Consider the following 5,555-nt stretch of genomic DNA (forward strand, 5'->3'; position numbering starts at 1 on the left):
CATCACTCTAGTGTTAAGATGTGACATAGGTATTAGACATGGCCATCGTTGCCGTAATATTATTTCTGCTTGAACTTTGTCATGTTTCGGTATAAGTTATTGCATTTGCTGCCGCTGTTTGCCAGGTATAGTTCTACTGAATTTTACATTGTATTAAGCTAGTTTCACTACTGATTTATTTTTCTTGTTGCTGCTCATTGCCTCATATTAGTTGTATTTGCTTTGCTAATTGCTATAATGCTGCTTGCTTTGCCAATTTGCATTTTTTGTCATTGCTGTTTGTGTTATTTGTTTTGTGCTGCTGCATTGCCTCGTCCCTTAGTTTATGCATCTGAGCTCAGTAGATTTAAGTTAGCTTAAGATGGGGTAGGCTATATAAGAGAACAAGTTGTGATGAATTGGAAGAAATGCATTGAGAAGCTATAAGAAAATGGTTTGGCCAAAAAAGTATTTTGAAAGAGGATATGAACAAAAAAGTAAGGTTTAGAGACAACAAGTTTAGGTAGGATTTTCTTGGAAATAAATGATGAGGTAATGTAATGGAAAATAAATAATGAGGTAAGAAATATATGAACATATAAATACAGAAAGCATGCTTGGATAGGATGTTTTGGTGGAAACAAATATTGAAATAAAACGAAAGATCTATGGAATGAAGTTTTGGGTTGGACTGCAGTACCAAATGTTACACTTAAAACAAACCCTGCCCTTTCCTCTTGTGTTATCCCACTATGTGTTTGTGTACCCTTGGGTATTTGTGTTCTTTGTGACTTTATGTGTTTGTCTGATGAGAGTTACGTTGTAGAATTTTTCTGATAATATGTTATTTACTTTGTAAAGATGCTTAGACATTATTTATTCTGTTTTGTTTCAATGCTCATGTACGAAGTTGATGTTTCAAAAGTTATTCTGATCTTTTATGTATTTACTTATGTCATAATTCCTGTAACACTGATGTATATGTTTATTTCTATTGTTTTGTAAAGCCTGGATTACTACAAATGTTATCTGTATTATTATGTTTTTAGTGATGTATTTTGTACCTTTGTTATTGTATTCTTATGTTATAAAATTGTAATTGACACCAGTTCATCAAATTAAGTAACTTGTAAGCATTCATTTCACTGCACATATTTCTGTTGGTCATAGTATATGCACAATATGTGAAAAAAAGAAGACTGTCAGTGTTTGGACGTGTGTTAATAATTCAGCAAGGGACTGATTAACAGCATTGCTGGTTCTAAGGACAATTCCAAAAACTTTGTGAGTACACAAGTGGTGGTTTATGGACTTGCTATATTCTCTGCAAGAGTCTTCGATGGCGAGAGAGATGGCGGATTTTTGAGAGCGGATGACCTGGACAGAGACAGTAAATTTGTAAGACTGGATATCATGAACTGATATATATATTATGACTTTTGAACAGTATTAAGGTAAATACATTGTTTGTTCTCTATCAAAATCTTTCATTTGCTAACTATGCCTATCAGTAGTTAGTGCCTTCAGTAGTTTGAGTCTTTTATTTAGCTGGCAGTAGTGGCGCTCGCTGTATTGCAGTAGCTTGAGTAACGAAGATTTTTGTGAGGTAAGTGATTTGTGAAAGGTATAGGTTAATGTTAGTCAGGGCCATTCTTTTGTAGGGATTATTGAAAGTCAGATTGCGTTGCGCTAAAAAATATTGTGTGTCAATTTAAACACAGTCATGTATAATTTTTCTCAGGGGACGCTTCACATGGTATGGTGCTTCGACGACCAATCCACTTGTAATGAAATATGCTATGCAATACCGCTTCAACTGCACGCGTGCTATGTGCTGGACATCCATCATGTTGGAAGTACATCGCCATTCTGCCATGCAGTGAAACATCTTGTAGTAATATCGGTAGAACATTACGTAGGAAATCAGCATACATTGCACCATTTAGATTGTCATTGATAAAATGGGGCAAATTATCCTTTTTCCCATAATGCCGCACCATACATTAACCCGCCAAGGTCGCTGATGTTCCACTTGTCGCAGCCATCGTGGATTTTCCGTTGCCCAATACTGCCTATTATGCCGGTTTACGTTCCCGCTGTTAGTGAATGACGCTTCGTCGCTAAGTAGAACGCGTGCAAAAAATCTGTCATTTCTCTTGTGCCCAGTGGCAGAACTGTACACGACGTTCAAAGTCGTCGCCATGCAGTTCCTGGTGCATAGAAATATGGTACGGGTGCAATCGATGTTGATGTAGCATTCTCAACACCGACGTTTTTGATATTCCCGATACTCGCGCAGTTTGTCTGCTACTGATGTGCGGATTAGCCGCGACAGCAGCTAAAACACCTACTTGGGCATCATCAATTGTTGCAGGTAGTGGTTGACGTTTCGCATGTGGCTGAACACTTCCTGTTTCCTTAAATAACGTAACTGTCCGGCGAACGGTCCAGAACTTGGATGATGTCGTCCAGGATACCGAGCAGTATACATAGCACATGCCCGTTGGGCATTTTGATCACAATGGCCATACATCAACACGGTATCGATCATTTCCGCAGTTGGTAAACGGTCCATTTTAACACGTGTAATGTATCACGAATCAAATACCGTCCGCACTGTCGGAATGTTACGTGATACCACGTACTTATACGTTTGTGACTATCACAAAGCGAAAAAAGTGGTGCAACTAAAACATTCATATTTATTTACGTACTACACGAATATGTAATAAAAATGGTGGGTTCCTATTTTTAAAAAACGCAGTTGATATCCGATTGACCCATGGCAGCGCCATCTAGTGGGACAACCGTAGCGCCATCTGGTTTCCCCCATCAAGCTAGACGAGTTTCGTTCTTTGTAGTTTTTTCGTTCGACGCTTATTTCGTGAGATATTTGGCCCGGTCATGATCAATGGCCACCCTGTATAAGAAAGGAAAAAAAATGTTCAAATGTGCGTGAAATCTTATGGGACTTAACTGCTAAGGTCATCAGTCGCTAAGCGTACACACTACTTAGCCTAAATTATCCTAAGAACAAACACACATACCCATGCCCGAGGGAGGACTCGAACTTCCGCCGGGAACAGCCGCACAGTCTATGACTGCAGAGCCTAAGACTGCTCGGCTAATCCCGCGCGGCAAGAAAGGAAAAGAATGGACCCTCAGAATTACAAATAGACTTCCTTAACATCGGTTTGCTGCAGAATTCTTGGATATATTCGAATACAATAACTCTAAGACGGAAAGCCTTTTGCCCACAAATCAGCACGAATTTAGAAAGCAACGCTTTCCCTTTTCTTCCATGATAGCGGACCGTAGATAAATAGCGACAGACAGAGTAAGTTTTTCTGTTTAGCCCCCACCAAGTTTCCCCCTTCGTCTATGATTGGGGGAAGTTGAACACGCATACTGGTACGTTTTGGTGCTAATTCAAGACGACATTAAACATAGCAATATGATTCAAGACGCATGATGTGATGATGTTAGGTTTGTGGGGCACTCAACGACGCAGCCCAGCCCCCGTACAGAGTCCCAATCTTTTCACAGTCCAGTCTTTCCATTTCCCCGAATGATGATAAAATGATAAGAACGACACAAACACCGATCTCTTGGGAGGAGAAAAATCCCCGAGCCGGCCGGGGATCGAAACCGGGACCCTGTGATCTAGAGGCAGCAACACTAAACCCCAGACCTGGAGCAGCGTGCGACCCAAGCACGCCGTGTGGAGAAAAAGCTGTGGCTTTCCTCCAAGATCACCCGACCTTGATATTCTGGATTTTTCTGCCCGAGTCATCTCAGAAGAGAAGTTTACGATATGCCCTTTGATAAAGTTGAATGACTGCAAGAGCGGAATGTATAGTGTTGGCAAGAGCTATAAGATGATTCGAGAGTGTTTCAAGGAATTCGTAACTCACACAAGTGTAGTATCGCATCCAAATTCAAGGACGAACCTGAAACACCGCCTACAACTGTCACAAATAAACATGAAATTGTAACGAGTTACGTGCTGAAATAACTTTTTGTACTTGTTATTAAGGCAGTATTTGTTGTTAGGTTAAGCCGTCGGTGAAATGTGAGTACAATTACATGGGGACCTAATCGTAAAGTTTACGTTTCAATTACATGTGTACCACCTATGACAATGGTTCATACTGAAATCAATGGCACCACTCAACCATACATTCGCTATTATCTCATAAACGGCGCCTTTCTATTACCATATTTACTGGAACGTGTCTGTTGCACTTAATAATTATGATGGTCCCTATATTGCTGAGACAAACAGTTGCTTAGTAGATGTGAGAGATGGTGTATATCACATGAAATATACACACGAAAAAAATCGCTACACCTAAAAGGAGTTGTGCGATATAAACGAAAGTTGATAGGGTGTTTCTACATTTTAAGGATGATATCTGTCAGATTTCGCGTCAGTCGCATAAGAGTGGGGCTATTAACGTCACTATGAGGATACAAATGGTTCAAATCGCTCTGAGCACTATGGGACTTAACTTCTGAGGTCATCAGTCTTCTAGAACTTAGAACTACTTAAACCTAACTAACCTAAGAACATCACACACATCCATGCCCGAGGCAGGATACGAACCTGTGACCGTAGCGGTCTCCTGGTTCCACACTGTAGCGCTTAGAACCGCTCGGCCACTCCGGCCGGCTATGAGGATACAGATCAGGTTTACTTCGAATAAACTCCGCAATGGTCGCCAGCATTAGTTACCTTTGAGACTGTAGGTGTTGAGCTGATGTTAGTCAAGAATGCCTTTACGGCAACAAAGACTCTTCACAGAATGAGATTTTCGCTCTGCAGCGGAGTGTGCGCTGATGTGAAACTTCCTGGCAGATTAAAATTGTGTGCCAGACCGAGACTCGAACTCGGAAATCTCATTCTGGAAATATCCCCTAGGCTGTGGCTAAGCCATGTCTCCGCAATATCCTTTCTTTCAGGAGTGCTAGTTCTGCAGGGTTCGCAGGAGAGCTTCTGTAAACCCAGAATGAGATTTTCACTCTGCAGCGGAGTGTGCGCTGATATGAAACTTCCTGGCAGATTAAAACTGTGTGCCCGACCGAGACTCGAACTCGGGACCTTTGCCTTCCGCGGGCAAGCGCTCTACCAACTGAGCTACCGAAGCACGACTCACGCCCGGTACTCACAGCTTTACTTCTGCCAGTATCTCGTCTCCCACCTTCCAAACTTTACAGAAGGTCCCGAGTTCGAGTCTCGGTCGGGCACACAGTTTTAATCTGCCAGGAAGTTTCATAGCTTCTGTAAAGTTTGGAAAGTAGGAGACGAGATACTGGCAGAAGTAAAGCTGTGAGGACGGGGCGTGAGTCGTGCATGGGTAGCTCAGATGGTAGAGCACTTGTCCACGAAAGGCAAAGGTCTCGAGTTCGAGTCTCGGTCCGGCACACAGTTTTAATCTGCCAGGAAATTTCACTCTTCACGGAGTGTGAATGATGTCGTGTAATGGGGATACAAGACGACAGATGTTCCTTCTGGGATGTTGGGGAAATACTTGACTTGAATCCAGCCACTGCACGTGATTACTGTCAGCGCTGGT

The 5,555-nt window shown here is 41.8% G+C and overlaps 1 non-coding gene across 1 annotated transcript; it reads right to left on the reverse strand.

Moving 5' to 3' along the window:
* Positions 1 to 5,052: 5,052 nt before the first annotated feature.
* Trnap-cgg lies at positions 5,053 to 5,127 on the reverse strand. The gene has a single exon. It is a non-coding gene; the product is annotated as a tRNA-Pro (tRNA).
* Between the last annotated feature and the right edge of the window lie 428 nt (positions 5,128 to 5,555).

The sequence above is a fragment of the Schistocerca piceifrons genome, chromosome 2, assembly GCF_021461385.2.
Source record: "Schistocerca piceifrons isolate TAMUIC-IGC-003096 chromosome 2, iqSchPice1.1, whole genome shotgun sequence".
Classification (NCBI taxonomy): domain Eukaryota; kingdom Metazoa; phylum Arthropoda; class Insecta; order Orthoptera; family Acrididae; genus Schistocerca; species Schistocerca piceifrons.